The sequence below is a fragment of the Gracilinanus agilis genome, chromosome 4 (genome assembly GCF_016433145.1).
Source record: "Gracilinanus agilis isolate LMUSP501 chromosome 4, AgileGrace, whole genome shotgun sequence".
In the NCBI taxonomy this organism is placed as follows: Eukaryota; Metazoa; Chordata; class Mammalia; order Didelphimorphia; family Didelphidae; genus Gracilinanus; species Gracilinanus agilis.
In genome coordinates, this window is record NC_058133.1 from 203,982,020 (window position 1) to 203,998,960 (window position 16,941).

The following is a 16,941-nucleotide window of genomic DNA, read 5'->3' on the forward strand; positions in this document are numbered from 1 at the left end:
AGGTACAAACCCTGGAGCCGCTAGTGATTTACTGGTTGCCCCAGTCCTGTTTTCACTCTTGTGCGTTGGCCTTGGCACCGTGCGAGGTGTGTGGTGTGTGTGTGGGGGTGTAGGGGCTTCTTCCTCTCACGTTTTATTGAGAGCCGTTTCACCCCTTTGTAGCATGGAGATGCCCCGATTCTGCATACCTTCAATGCTGCGCCCTGTTGTGGGGTTCCTTCGTTCGTCTGGGTTCGTTTTTATGTCCCCTTGAGGAGTCCTGTATGCTTCGGTTAGGAGAGATCCAGCAGCTGCTCCTTACTCTGCCGCCATCTTAACTGGAAGTCCATGATTATTATTTTAAAAGATCAATGTGTTCATTGATCTGAGTATCCTGAACCGACTATGAGCCATGCTGATCCAAGTGTACCTTTTCCTCTTTCTTTGGTCATTAAAAAAAATCATCATCATCGTCTACAGGCCAAAATTCTCATGATAATCCCATATTGACACAGTCTTATGGGTTTTGTATGTTAGGCCAATGATGATTTCCTAGGAAGACATTTAAATATTTACTTGACCATTATAATGGAAAATGTATATATTACAAGCTATTTAAAAATTAGCATGCAATTAAAAATAATAAACATGGTCTATAACTGAGCTCTGGATTCATGATCTCAAAAAATTTATAAAGGATTCTTAGCTCTAAGCCCTTTTGGCAAGTTGTCAAGGAATGTGACTCTTCAATATTCCAAGAATTCATGACTTTGTCAGTGTGAATGTCCTTTTATCAACACATTTTTAAAACCTCTCTCATTTCTTAGGCTGCCTTGGAGAGTTTCTTGTAGGCAAAATAAAAAATGCGTGTCCTATATCTAAATTAAATTGACAGCTGGAAATTCACAATATGAGTGTAGGTAAAGAGAGATATGAGCATATCGACTATCAAAAGAGAATCAACTAGCCATATCAATTCATTATAATATGGTTGTGAGGTATAGTGCTTTGAAATCCTTTTTTGAATGGTGCTTTGAGATCTTAGGTTTTTTATTAGTTAGAAGACATTTCCTACCTTATACCATTCCTCCTAGATGATAAAGGTTTCCCTGACATTCCAAGCCTAAAGGATGAGGGAAGCACTCAAACTTCTTTGAAGGATTTTATAATTTTATCCCCTTTGATGAGAGCTTGCAAGTCTGAGAACAACACCCAACCACCCAAACAACCTTGAAAGTCCAACAAATAGTCCATGGCAGGGAATTACCCTTCTCCTCAAATGCCTCTTGTCTAAGGGAGGTATAAGAGTTCCAGGATGGAAGGAGAGTAATACCCCAGACCTACAATAAATCTAGCAACTTGAAGTCCCTCCTTGGACTTTTTCCATAGCTCTGGCTACACTATCAGTAACATTCTTGAATAGTATTTTCATTCTTCAAGATGGAGTCTGAGCTACAATTTTTTGGGCAAGAACCAGTATTAACTATCTCACAAAAAAACTCATTCTCCTACAACAATTGGACATGGGGAACAGGAGAAAGAAAGGGATTGAGGATGATATTCAGGGAATATGCATCCAGTAATGATACTTGTATCATTGAACCTTACAGGGTTCTTATACGGCTTAAATGAGATATTACTGTTATGTACTTGGTACGTTTTAAAGAGATGAATGAATCTCACTGGTCACCTATTTACCTTTAATAGCATAAGTTCATTCTTCAGTTAAATGCTTCAATTGATGGACTTTTGACAAAGTTAGCATACAACAAGGAATTGGTCTCCTAAAGAGGCCATACTGTTTCCACCTGAGAAATTGAAATGCTATTTAAACTTAACATTTTTATGATAAAATTTTAGATTTGTTTCCTCAGAGACAATATGGCTCACACAGCTAATTAGACAAAGTCATTTTGCAAAGATACATTAAAATATTCACCGCATTCAAGAATGAAGAAAAAAACATTGAAAGAAAAAACTATCTACTCCTGTCCTTATTTTATAAAAAAATATTAAAGTTTCCTATCCAAAAGGCCATATTATTTCCCTTTTGGAAAGGGAAAAAGACATCATCTCATTAAGTCCCTTCATTTTATACTAGAAAAAGTAAAGTCCAAGATAAGAAGGATCCAATTTTTTGCATTCTTCCTCCTAGAAAGTGCTGAATCAGATATGCCAAATTAAAATGCCTTTTGACAAATTCTGAACTTCAATAGGAAATTTAAAAAATGGCTCCCTGAAAGACTGTGTAACTCCATATATAGGACTAGCCTCAGAGTCAGGAATAGTAACAGGGTTCAATAACTTCAACAACAACAACAAAAACTTTTTAACCCAAGCTTAGACAGATAAACTCTCTCAGCGCCAGTTTCCTTATCTGTAAAGCACTGATGATAATAGAACCTGATTCTCAAGGTTGTTGTGAGGATAAAATGAGTATATATTTCTGAAGCACATAGCAAATCTTAAAGCCCCTACATAAATGCTAACTATGGTTATTACTATTATTATCCTCATTTTAAAAATTGAGAGCTTCCTTCATTCTTTAGCTTTCTCTTAAAAATTAATCTGAGGAGAAAAGAGGATAAAAACTAGGTTCATAAAAACTTAACTTCCTCTGGTTTATCTCATAATTTGAGAATGTAATGAAATGCTGTTTTTCTTCACCCAGATTCTATCTAAACTATGCCTTCTCTTACAGCTGATGGGAACATCGACCTCAAAGAAGTTATCGATAATGCAAAAACTATTCAAGGTGAATGAGATACAGGGATGAGAAGTCAAGTAACATCACAATATTTTTCATATAAATCTATGAGAGGAAGTATGGCATAGTGAACAGATATATAGTATAGCCTTAGAATCAAGACCACTGGGATCCAAGTTCTGCCTCTGAGATTGCTGGCTGTGATTGTGGGACAAGTTACTTCCGCCCTCAGAAAGCTCTCTTAACAGTATATATTACTAATAATTTCTTGATCTATATCCACAGAGATAACCAGTTTGCAAAAATATTTAGTAAGAGTCCACCAGGTCTGTTGTAGACACAGGAGATACAAACACAAAAACAATGAAATAATTCCAGCTCACAATGTCTGCTGCTGGAAAGCAACATGTACATATCTAAATAGAGAGAGATTATATGTGACATAACTTGGGAATGGGAAGGTCTACCAATGGAAGAATCAGGAAAACCTCCTCATAGGAAGCAGAGATTGTGGATCTCTTGAAGGAAGCGAGGGACTCTTAAGGTGGAAGTAAGGGGACAGTCAGTAAGATAATAAAGAAACAAGAAATAGAAGTTTATGTGTGAGAAACAGAAATAGGCAGAGAAAGTAAGGAGAGAGGAGTTTATGTATTTGATTCAGGAGAAATAGGGAAATGGGAGTTTATTGAGGGATGTGGTCAATAGATCTGTGTGTAAAGCCAGTTAGGATGGGAGATGGTTTGGAAGGGGAAGATACTCTGTGTGGGAAGCCGTTCTATGTATTAAAGCCTTTGGAGAAATAGGATCAAATTTAGGGCCTGTTATCTGGATTCCCTATGTGACCAATCCAGGCTGAGGCAGTCTTTGTGTTTGGTCCTGGTCACCTGAGCCCCAAAAGGCTCTGGTACCAGCAGGTAGGTTAATCCAAAATCAACTTGATCCCTCCAAGAGGCTATTAGGAGTCATTTAGAGAAACAGAGTCTGTAACAGATATTTTATCCGGATCCCATTACAAAATCATCGGCAAGTAAAACTGTGTGTATGATTTTCTGCACTGCATGTCAGGATGCAGACTGAATGGGCCATCTAAGATAAAAATCTGAGGCTCCTCTTTTGACTCAGTCTTTGATCCCCACCTTTTTTACAATTCTTATTGGAAAACCTTAAGGTGGCAGACCAGCATCTACTGAGTTAATGATTCCTCTCCTTGATAATTAAGAAGCCTAAACCCTAACAAACATTACTTAAGATAAGTCTGCATACTTAGATAAGTATGGCGCTTTTAGTCTTGACTTTATTTGTCCAGGTGCCTATAATCCTGGAAGATAGAACTCAATAAGTGAGCATCTCCATAAAAATATTTCCTCTCCCAGAATTATCCCTACTAATTGATGGTTGGAATTTGGCCATTGTCTTGGTACTTATACCTTTACTCTTTAGACTTTAATGGGTTATGTATGATCTGTTACCCCTTCATAGCTGTGTTCTTTGTTTGAAACCAGTATATAATAAACTCCCAAGCCCACAGACTTTGGGACAGCATGGGCTAACCACTAGTCTAGTTGTTCTCATTTTCTTTCTCCTGCTTTAACCATCCTATGCCACCACGCCGCTCAGGACCCCAAAAAATCATATAGAGGCATGGCCCCCTATAACTCTGGAGGAAACAGATATGGAGCAATTATAACATCTTTTCAAAGGAGAGATGGAGAATGACTCGAGCTAAGGATGTAACTGTGTGAGTAGAGAGGAAAAGGAGTAGATGTGAGAGTTGCAATCAAAGGAGAAATAGCAAGATTAGGCAACTGATTGAATATGGAGGATGAGTGTCAGGAGTCCAGGATAACAACTGTAGCATTATCAATTGTGGAAGAATCTGTTTAATGATCATCTCTCTCTTGAAATCTTCCTTCAGGCTTCCAAAATGCTCTCCTGCCTCTTTGTACCAAGTCCCAAATTCCTGAAAACATAATCACCAGGTTCATGTTTCACTTTTCCTGCCATTGAGAAATATTAAAGTTCTAGGTCTCCAAACTAGGGATGAAGTGTCAGATTGCATTCCTTTGAGTCAAAACCATTCAGAATACTGGCAAAGAAAATGAAACCTTACTTGCTAGCCAGACCAATATAGATCAAGTAGTTAGTGATCTTGCCACAGTTCATGAGATCATTCTCTAATTTCTATTTCACATTCCTCAGTGTAGGTCTCTTCAGCTTAGCATAGTCCCCTGAAACAAAAGGAAATAAGTTGTTTTTCTGAATTCACAAGTAATTTCCCTGCATGGTTAGGCTCATCTCAATGGCTGACTCTTCTCTTATTGTAGAATTTAGAGATGATGGGACACGGGATGAGGTAGTATCTTTTGCACTCCTCACATTCGCACCTTTCACCATTCTATCTTTTATAAACAGAAAACATTGATGTTCAAAACCTGGAAGACTTTCTGAAGGACATGGGGATGAGACTCACAAAAGATGAACAGGAAGATCTCCTAAAACGTCTTCCAGTTGGTGGTAAGTATGGCAGATTCCACTGTGACCAACAGGGGAACTTGGGCTTGCTTGTGTGGAAATGTCTGATACTGTCTAAAGAAAGATGCTTCTGAGTATTCCCTAGGCTGGTGTTCTTCAACTTCAGGGCAATCAGTGAAAGTTAATATCACTTTTAACAATGCAGGAGCCTGAGAATTTTTAAAGAGAAAACAGAGAAAATAAAATGAAAACAAATGAATAGAACTGAATAACAATGAAGTGAAGGGGAAAGGGTAGAAGAGAATAGACTTAAACAGTGATATAAAACTAACCACGTATTGCTTCAAGTGGAAAGTGATCTCATTTCAGTCCAACAAAGGAGGCTACCAAAGGAGATGGAGATTCTGAACCAAAATAAGTGGAGGACTCTGACAGGAAAGTGGAGCCAAAATTGCTCAGGTTTTCTTTCTCAGGGAAAAGGCATATAGGAGTATTCCCGAAGGGGTCACACTCCACACTTCTTATGAAATTTTACTCTTACCCTGCCTCCTGGAAATTCATTCAAGTTCCTGTCCTATATTAGATGCTGGAAAGGCAAGCCTGAACTCCACTGCTCTGATTAACCAAGAAATAATCAGTACACTGTCCCCTTAAAATATATTTTTTGCAATATTCCATTTTTCTATATAAATTTTACCATATTCCATTTTCTGTAAAAACTTTGCCTGTGCTAATGTTAAAGAGACTCCTTAGACTTCTTTTAAGAGGAGGAAGTATGTTATAAATAGAAAGGAGGATCAGATTGAGAATAAATAAAGGACTGGAGTCCCCATCTCAGGTTTATGTTATTCTTCATGGGTGGCTCCTCAAAAATCTTCTTTTCCCTACAACCTTGAGCATAGAAAACATTGGAGAAATGGGCATTTGTTAAATAAATGAAAATAAAAACATTAAAGGTACTGGAGATCACTACGTGCTTCTTTGAATCAAGTTCTGTGTGAGGAATCAGGAAGACCCAAGTACATAGCAAGAATTAGACATTTACTAGCTCTGTAACCTTGGACAAGACACTTAACATCTCCCAAACTCAGATTCTTCATCTATAAAATGGACATAATAATAGTACCTGTCCCCCAAGATTGTCATTAATTGTAAAATGACTTAATATTTCAAAAGCACTTTGAAACTAAATCAAACAATAGATAGTACAGTTAAATGGCTTAAAGAGAAATTGGTCTTATCATATATGCCATAGCAACAAGAAATATGATTTCATGGAATACACTAAGTCATCCCTTAGTGTAAAACTCAGGACAAGTATTCAAAATAAGGGAAAGAGAGAGACCAGAGATTTGTAGACTGCACAGAAATGCCATGCTTTTATATTAGGAACACCTTCTTCAAGAAAAAAATTGTTAGATGTTGGCAAGTACCAAAGACCATTGCCCAAAAAATGAAAAAGATTATATCTAAAACATTATAAGAGACTTATTTATGTAAGAGTAAACACTGGATTAACTGTAAACAGTAATACAATTGCCTTATAAAGAAAGAGATCAGAATATAACAAGAATGTGTAATCATTTTGGTATAATCTGGATATGATTTTTGAAATATTAAGAATATGCAAAGCAGTATAAAAATTGATATCATCATGGTGAGAAAGACATAATTCACCCTTGCATTATTTGAACAAGTAACTAAAAATGGAAATGAAAAACAGGTGTCCAAAATGAAATGAATGGCAATAATAGACAGAAGTTTAACTACTCTAACTGTGCTTCCACATTAGGAATACCAAAAGAATCCAGTAAATACCTTTTGTCAATAACATATTTGGCTGATATCCCAAGTGAAAAAATGCAGCAACATTAGTTTAGGATGAAAACTCTAGTTTTAGTTAGTGAACTTTTTTGTAAAATTTAACAAGGAATGATGATGGGCAAAATTGTTTCATATTCTCTCAGAACCACAGAATATTGTCTCAGAAAGCACAGAAAATCTGTGCAAAGTTAAACTAGTTTAAATAAAGCTTTGTAAAAAGTCAGATAAGTAATACATTATGAATAGAGTGCCAGGCATGGAGTCAGATAGCTGTGGATTCAAATCTGGCCTCAAACAATTATTAGCTTTGGGATACTGGGTCATTCAAACCCAGTGGCAGAGCTCTTACTCGTCTTATGTCTTAGAAGTGATACAAATTGATAATAAGACACAAGAAGGTAAGGATTTAATTCTTTTTTTAACTCTATAAGAAATTGCTGTAGGAAAAATACTTTCCATTGAATTTAACGCTAAAAAATAGAGCAATAAATAAAGCTAAATGGGAAAGGACTGTATTAATTTCAGGAATGAACACTAGCACATCATTAGGTGAATTAGAAAGAAAACATTTTTACTCAAACACCACAAATCACGATAGGGTCATGGTGTTAATTATACGTCTTTGATTTCAAGAAGACACTGTTGTGACATTGCTGGTGGATATACGGAGTGTACCAAAGTCTTCATATAATTTTAAGCTTTTATGGTGTTAAGATAGTTTGAGGTTTTTGGATGTATACATACCTCTGCTAGAAACATATGAGAAAGGAAGATATGAAAGAAAAAATCCTTGTTCCTGTTAATGCTAAACAAAAGGCAACTGAGAAGATAAAAACAGTCACAGACCCATATGTCTATTCTACCAATAGAAAATATTTACATGAGTCATTCATACACAATTCAAGAGTATCTTTGACAATAGTATTAGTGGGAAACAAGCAAGGTGATTGCAAGAAGATATTCAACAATGGCCCACATTGGGTCATTTTGTAGTTGACTGGATGCCATTTTGCCTAGTGTTTCCTCATTATGAAAAAGTATTTGATTCAATAGAGGAAAGGAACACCTTGAAGTCTCTTTTTCAATAAGTTATCTCCTATCCATATATTAACATCATTCAAGATTCTTTGAAAGGTATGCAAACAACAAATATCAGGTGGGTAAGAAAATGAGGATATGCATCATCACAAAAAGCTATTCAGGACTGTGATGAAGATGTGCTGAAGAGTCCAAGTTGAAGATGGTTTCTTGGTAGATGGTTACATTCTGCAGATAGTGATCTTTTGGGATAATATTTTCATGTTTGCAATCAAAGCCTGAAATATTGCTGAGCCTCTTGGAAAGAGCTCTGTAACCAGTCAAGAGTTTGTTTAGTCTATGCACACATGGAAGACCAAATAGATGAAGAATATCCATTATACACATCAAGACACGCCTTTATGTCACAAGACTATAGAATTTGTCCCTGAGTGTGTATTTCTAGGACAAAGAATAAAGAGGAATTCTTTCCACAGTTGAAGAGAAGCTAGGCTAAGTTGCCTTTCAGAAATGTAAATCTCCTTAAATTATGCCAAGTTTCCCATAGAAAGAAATGTACAATGCTTCTAGTGAGACATGAAATACATTGATCTGCAAACAATTAAAAATGAGCATCACATGAAGGTGAATAAAGAGGTTTGTGGTGAATATTGCCAAGGTACAAAATGTAACCAATGAGGAATTGTAAAGAAAAGAAGTAAAATATGGGGCTTACATGGCAAGGTTTAAAGGTTAAAAATGCATAAATAGAGTGCTCCACTGCTTATAATGTGAAGAGAAGGAAAAGAAACCTCCCAGCAAGTTGAATGGTTACCACTTTGGCAAACTTCTGGAAGGACAAGGACAAAACTCTAAAAAGTTATGGAGAAATGCACAAGTTTCTAATATATTTAGAGCTAGAGAGATCTTGGAGGTCATCAGCCCTGACCTCCTCATTTTATAGATTAGGAAACTGAGACCCAGAGAGATTAAATGTTTTGTCTAATATCACAAAGCATTTAATATCAAATAAGGTGTCTTTGCAACCCAAATTTCAGACCAAAAGTTTAACACTCTGTCATCTGTAGCAGGACAGGAAACTGCCAAACATACCTTTGAACATGTTTCAGCATCTCTTTATAATGAGACAATCTATAGAAGCATTTCTATTTAAAAGAATGCATTCTATTTGGCAATGAATAGGGTTGAACTAGGAGGAAAAATAGATGGCCTTTCACAGTAATATCAATGTATGTAAAGAATCTCCATTATCACCACTATTATGTGTAGTCCTAGCTACTACGATGTGGTTCCATTTTTTAAAATTCAAAATAAATTGAAAAATGAAGGGAAAAAACTATCAATATTTACAATTGATGAGACAAGTTACTTAGAAGACATTCAAGGTTCAACAAAAAAATTAATTGAAAAAACTTCAGCAAAGTAGAAAATTATTTTTAAAAGTCACACAAATTTTAAGACTTCATATGTTACCAAAAAAACTGAGCTGGAAGAGAGAAAAAGTGGTTTTCCACTTAAAATGGCTTCAGAGATAAAAAAAATATTTGGAAATCCAGCCATCAAGACAGAAAAAAATGTTGTGGTACCTTGGTATACTCATCATTAATTTATCCAAAAAAGAAAATTTAGTACCAAAAATGTTTGAGTACCAAATAAATTTTTCCATTAGGAATAATGTAAATTAAATGAATCTGTTTGAGAACCAAGAAAACCCAGATTTTATATGGTATTATGTACATTAGTGAAAATGTAATTTACTAAATAAACATTAATGATACAGGGAAATACAGAAATGATTATATTAAAATAGTATTAACTTTGCCTTTATTGAGAGCTGTTCATGGCCTAAGGGAAGTTTCAGGGTAGAGGTGAAGAACAAGATGCATAACTCATACACAGCGTGTGGATCTGTTTTTCTTGAAAGTATTCTCCTTTGTATAAGCTTTGGTTCTTTCTGGGGGTAAAAGGAATGGCAGTTAAAGGCATGGAAAAGATGTAGGAATAGTGATGCAAGGGAAAAAAGAATGAAAACAGCATCAATGAAACATATTATAAAATACGCAAGGGGGCAGCTGGGTGGCTCAGTGGATAGAGAGCCAAACCCAGAGATTAGAGTTCTTGGGTTCAAATCTGGCCTCAGCCACTTGCCAGATGTATAACCCTGGGCAGGTCACTTAACCCCCATTGCCTAGACCTTACCACTTTTCAGCCTTAGAGCCAATACACAGTATTGACTCCAAGACAGAAGGTAAGAGTTTAAAAAAAGAAAAAAGAAAGAAAGAAAAGAAAACATCCCAGAGAAACACAGTGTTAGAATTAGGTTTTTTAAGTTCATGATATACATTCTAAAAACAAGTTATGCATTAAATAAATGAATGACTAAATTGAATTAATTCAAATTAAGGAATCATAGTTCTGCCAACTGAAAACACAACCCATTTCCACAACAGTGCTCTATATTATCTCCTCTAAAATNCAGATAAAGAAATTGAGGAGCTATTGAGTACCCTGCCAGTTAATGGTAAGCATTTCTTATGTTTTTGTATGCTTTGGAGAAAATATTATATTACAAGCTATTTAAATATATATTACAAGCTATTTAAAAATTAGCATGCAAGTGAAAAGATTTTTAAAAAGCATCTACCACTCAGCTTAGGTTCATGATCTCAGAAAAAGAAAATGTGATCCTCAGCTGAGCCCTTCTGACCAGTTGTCAAGGCATATGAATATTGAGTATCTATGGAAAAAGCCCATCATAATGTATGAAGAAATATTATCTCTGACTAACCTTCAAGTCACAAGTTTCCTAGAATGCCACTTACTACAAACACAGGAATGGAAGATTCCTTTCTCCCTCCTGAGCAGCTTAGTGGCCATCTTTAAGGAGTAGAGTCCAATGTGACTGTCATCAGGGAATTATAACCAGACAAATGACATTTTCTAATACTGAATTTGGAATCAAAAAAACCTGAGCCCAAATCTTGCTTTGAACACACTTACCAGGTCACTTCCAGGCAACTCAGTGTACCCACTTACTGTTTGTTTTCTCATCTATACAAGAAGGGATTATAATAGTGCCTGCTACATAAAGTTGTATCTAGAGCCCTTCCCATTATTCTGCCTGGGAACCAATACACAGTATTTATTTTTGGACAGAAGGTAAGGATTAAAAACAAATAAAGTGGTAAGAATCAATTGAGGAATGTAAAAGTATATATACATATATACTTATGTAAATTATATATTTTTAACTATACAGTGTTAGAAACCTTAAAGTAGTATAAATTCTAATCACTATTATTTTAAAAGATCTATGCTTTCCTTGGTCCGAATATACTGAGCAGACTACAAGCCATGCCCAGCTAAGTCTTTTTTTCATCTTCCTTTAGCCTGCCCCCAAAACCATCATCAACATCATCATCTAATGGCCAAACTTATCATGATGATTCCATATGTTCATTGCCTAATGGGTATTTTATATTAGACTTCTAATGATTTGCTATCATGGCCTTTAAATATTTACCTGACTGTGGTAACAGAAGATATAGATATTACAAAAGCTATTTAAAAATTAGCATGCAAGCAAAAAGATTTTTTAAAAGCATCTACAACTCAGTTTAGGTTCATGATCATAGAAAAAGAAAATGGGATGCTCAGCTAAGCCCTTCTGACCAGTTGTCAGGACATATGAATAATGAATATTTCAAGAATTCATGATTGTGACATTGTGAGTGTCCATCATCACCATATATTTTAAACCCTTTCTCATTTCTTAGGCAACCTTTGAGAGTTGTTATTGGCCAAAATAACAAATGTGGATCCTTTATCTAAATTAAATTGGCACCTAGAAATACACAATTTGAATGTGGATGGAGAGAAGCAAGCAACTAGAAGGAGAAAGAGATTGAACAAGTCTTGCCAATTGGTTAGATGCAAAGAAGGGTAGAAAAGACAGAATTGAGGATGACATTAAGGTGTTCAAACCCGTAATACTGAACTCACAAGGTTCTTAAGAGAGTTAAATGAGATATTTATATAAAGTGCTTGATACATCTTAAAGGCATGAATAAATGTCATTGATCACATGTTTGCTTAAATTAGCAAAAGCTTATTCTTTAGTTAAAAGTCTTGATTTCTGAGCTTTTAGCAAAATTAGCCCACTACTATTACTCCTGTAATACTACAGGAATTGATCTCCAAAAGAAGCCATGCTGTTTCAACTGAAATTATTTAAATGGTATTTAAACTTAACATTTTTATAATAAAACTATGTTTCCTTAGAGAAAATATAGCTTACACAGTTAACTAGACAAAGTCAATATGCAAAGATACATTAAAATATTAGCCACATTCAAGAAAATAGCATCAGAACATTGAATGAAAAAACTAGCTCTTGTCTTTGCATTATCAAAAAAAATGGGAGTTTCCTAGACCACAGAATCATATTTTGTCCCTGCTGGAAAAGGATATGGAGATCACCTAGTCAGGGACCTTCATTTTACAAAGAATGTTGAGACTAATTGATATGAAGTGGTCAATTCTTTTCCAATGCTTAAATAAAATGTCTGATTCCAAGTCCTTCTGATAGTCAATAGCAAAGAGAAAGGAAGCGCTCTGAATGATTGTGGTATAGTATATATAGAACTTCACACAGAGTCAGGAACATCAGAATTAAATACCATACACATGTACTAAGTTTATAACCCAAGCTAGCCATGTAACCTCTCTCAGTCTCATTTTCCTTAATTGTAATAATAATAAGACCTCTTGACTAGCAAGGTTGTAGTGAGGATAAAATAAGTTAATATTTTTTAAGTATGTGGCAAATCTTAAAGCCCTAGGTAAATGCTAACTATCATTATTACTATTATTATCCTCACTTTACAGATAGAGAACTTTCTTAATTCCTTAACTTTTTCTTATGAATTAATATGTAGAGAAAATTAGATAAAATCCCAAGGTAAATTACCAGAATTCAGAGAAAACTGTTCAGTTCCTCTGACTTATCTCAGAAGATAATGAAATGCTTTTTTGTGAGCTTCTCCTTCATGAGATCTCCTCCTAAAATATACCTTCTCTTATAGATGATGGAAAGGTCGACCTCAAAGAAGTTATCGATAATGCAAAAACTATTCAAGGTGAGTAAGAAGTGAAAAGTCAGGTAACATCTCAATATTTTTCACATGAATCCATGAGAAGGAAGCATGGTAGAGTGGATAGAAATAGAGCCCTAGGAGGACCAGGATTCAAATTCTCCCTCTGACACTCACTGTGTCATTGTGGGTCAAGTTATGTCCCTCTCAGGAAATTTTCTCTAACAGTACATATTACAATATTTCTGGATCTGTATACACTGACATAATCAATTGGCAAATATTTAGTAAGTTCCCACCACATTTCTTCTAAATGGTGAAGATACAAATACCAATACACAATGAATTCCACTTGAAAGACAACATGTACATATATAAATATGTACTGATTGAATATGAAATAATAAGGGAAGGGAGGCTCTATGACTGGGAACAACAGGAAAACCCCTTCATAGGAAACAGAAATTCTGGTTCATCTCAAAAGGGACTCTATAGTATATATAAGGAGAGCATGAGGAACAGCCAATAATATAATATAAAAACAAGAAATGGAAGACCATGTGTGAGCAACAGAAATAGGCAGGGAAAGTGAGGAGAGAGAGGAGTTTATGTGTTTGATTCAGGAGAAATACAGAAATGCTGAAATGAGAGATATGGCCAATAGATTTGTGCTTTGAAACTATAACTTGGGCTGCTGTGTGGAAGATAAATTGGAAGAGGCTCTTGATTCTAGGGAACATATTAGGAGCAATTACACAGTTTCTTCAAAGGAGAGATGGAGGATGACTTGAGCTGAAGATGGGGCACTGTGAGTAGAGAAAAAGGGAGTAGATATGAGAATCGTTATCAAGGGAGAAATGGCAATATTAGACAAATGATTGAGTATGGAATCAAGAAGAGAGGGGGAATGTGTCAGGAGTGCAGAAGAATAACAACTGTGAAAAGTACCTTTTGTGAATAAATGTGTTACATGAATATTATTCTATTTAAATCTCCTTTCAGATTTGCTAAACACTCTACAGGCTCTTTGTAGCAAGTCTTCAATTTGCTAGAACATAATCTCTCTCTTCATGTTTCATTTTTCCTCTTGTTGAGACATACCAGATTCTAGGTCTTCAAGTCTAGGATTAAAATTTTGTAGGAAGGCATTTTGGTGAGTCAAAACCACTGGGATAAAGGAAAAGAAAACCAAACTCTACTTATCAACCAGACCAATGTAGGATAAGTTGTCATAGATTTTGACAGAGGCCTAATACTCATTTAGTATTCCTCTGTTTAAGACTTTTGAGTCTAACATAGTTCCCTGAACCAGAAAGATGTAATTTATGTTTCTGAATTCACAAGTGATTTTCCCAGCATGACTGGGTTCATCACAATGGCTAACTGCTCTTTTTGCTAAAATTGGAGCTGATAGACACAGGAATAGGTACTATCTTTCACACTCTGGAGTCATTACATATACCTCACATTCATATCATTCACCATTCTCATCTTTTATAAACAGAAAATGTTGATGTTCAAAACCTGGAAGACTTTCTGAAGAACATGGGGGTCAAACTCACAAAAGAGGAACAGAAAGATCTCCTGGAAAGCCTTCCAGTTGGTGGTGAGTGTTCCAGATTCCACTGTGGCTGTCAGGGGAACTTGGGCTTGGTATTGTGAAAATGTCTGATACTATCTAAAGAAAGATGATTCTCACTTCTCCCTAGGCTGGAGTTCTTCAATATGAGGGCAATTAGTGAAAAATCATACCACTTTAATAACTTAGATGCCTAAGAAATGATAAAGAGAAAAGGGAGGATATGAAATTAAAGCAAAGGAGATGTGTAGGGGAAGAAGAGACTATAGTGAAGGAGTGATAGAAAAATACTCCAATATTACCTCAAATGGAAAAGCATCTTATTACCCCAAAGGGCTGGAGAGTCTGGACTAAAAGAGGTGAAGGAGTATGACAGGAAACTGTAGCCAAAATTGCTCAGTTCATTTCTCTCTGGGCAGAGGGGTAGAGGAGTATTGACCATGAAAGGACCTTCACAGTCCCTATTATGTTTCAGTGTTATCACCTTCTCCCCCAGAAATGCAGGCAGCAAGCTCCTGTCATATGTTAGACTATGGAAAGCAGGCAAGGCTAAACTCTGCCTCTCTGGCCAACCAGGAAATAATCAGTAAAGTGTCTCCTTTCCATATAAGAATTCACAATATTTCCTACTTTGTCTAAATTTTGCCTGGGTTAAAAGGTACCTGAGACTCCTCCTAAGAGGAAATGTGTTGTAAATAGAAAGAAGGACATGATTGGGAATAAATCAAGGACTAAGATCCATATCACAGTTTTGTTATTACTCTTCCAGGGTAGCACCTGAAGAATCTTTGTTTCTCTACCATCTTAAATGCAATTAAGCATTATAGACATGGACATTTGCGTATAAATGAAATAAAAAGTAAAAGAGTACCAATAGCACTATGGGTAACCAAGTAGTATTGTGGATCAATGTGTGGAATCAGGAAGAGCTGAGTTCAAATTAGGCATCAGAAATTTTCTAGCTGTGTGACCCTGGACAAGTCACTGGACCTCTCCCAAAATCAGTTTATTCACCTCTAAAATGGAAATAATAATATCACTAGTGTTCTCAGGATTGTGATAAGTCTAAAATGTCTTAATATTTGGAAAACACTTTACAAATAAATCAGTCATAGTCACACAATACTTAAATGCCTTGAAGAGGCAAAGAACGATTTGGTGGAATTCCCTAATCATACATCCAAAGGCAACAAGATACATGTTTTCACGGAACAAGTGGTCATCCCTTCTTCTAGAACTTAGGATAAATATTCAGAATGAGGAAAAAATAGACACCTCAAATTTATAGACTGTACAGAAGCTTATATCAAGAGCAGGTCTTTGAAAAAAAAAAAAGAATTCATAGGTGTAGGATTGGCAAACACCAAAGACCATTGAAAAAAAATGAAACATTTTCTGTGTTAAAAAAAGACTTATGATTGATGTAAAAATAATCATTAGAACAGATTAAACAGTAAGTCCTATACCATAGCAAGAAAAAGAACAGAATATTCAAATATGTGGTATCTTCTTATTATAATACTCTGAATATGACTTTTTAAATCAAGAGCACAATAGTGAGAAAGTTATGGCATAGAACTGAAAGAGTTCAATCCTGAATAATTAAACAGGTAACTAACAATGCAAATGAAAAAATAGGCATGAAAAATGACATTGATGGTAATTAAAAGCCAGAAGTTTAACCACTCTAAATCTAATGCCTCATTAGGAATACCAAAAGAATCCAGTAAATACCTTTGTTAGTCAATGTTTGGCTTATATACCAAGTGAAGAAATATAGCAACACTAGTTTAGGATGGCAGCACTAATTTTAGTTAATAAACTTATTTGTAAAATCTCATGGAAAGAGAGGATACATATATTTATAATCAATATTATCTCATAAATAAAGACAAGTTGTTTAAAGTTAAACTAATTTAAATAAAACTTTGTGATTGGATACCTAGGCAATACAGTGGATAGGAGACCACTCCTGAAGTCAAGAAAACTTGGGTTCAAATTTGGTCTCAGAGACTTCTTAGCAGCCTGAACCCTGGGCAAGTCACTTAACTCCAATAGACTAAGTCAGTGGTTCCCAAACTTTTTTGGGAACTATCCCCCCCTTTCCAGAAAAAATATTACTTAGTGCCCCGTGTCACATACTATCACTACCCCCTTACAGTTATTCACCACCCCCAAATGCATCTGTGGCCATCACCGCCTCCCTGGATCACTGGAACACCCACCAGGGAGTGGTGGTACCCACTTTG

General features: G+C 35.6%; 1 long non-coding RNA gene across 1 annotated transcript; it reads left to right on the plus strand.

The window, feature by feature from the left end:
• Nucleotides 1-10,496: 10,496 nt before the first annotated feature.
• LOC123247718 lies at nt 10,497-14,689 on the plus strand. The gene is made up of 3 exons (XR_006506156.1): nt 10,497-10,541; nt 13,105-13,158; nt 14,618-14,689. It is a non-coding gene; the product is annotated as an uncharacterized LOC123247718 (long non-coding RNA).
• The last annotated feature ends 2,252 nt before the right edge of the window (nt 14,690-16,941 follow it).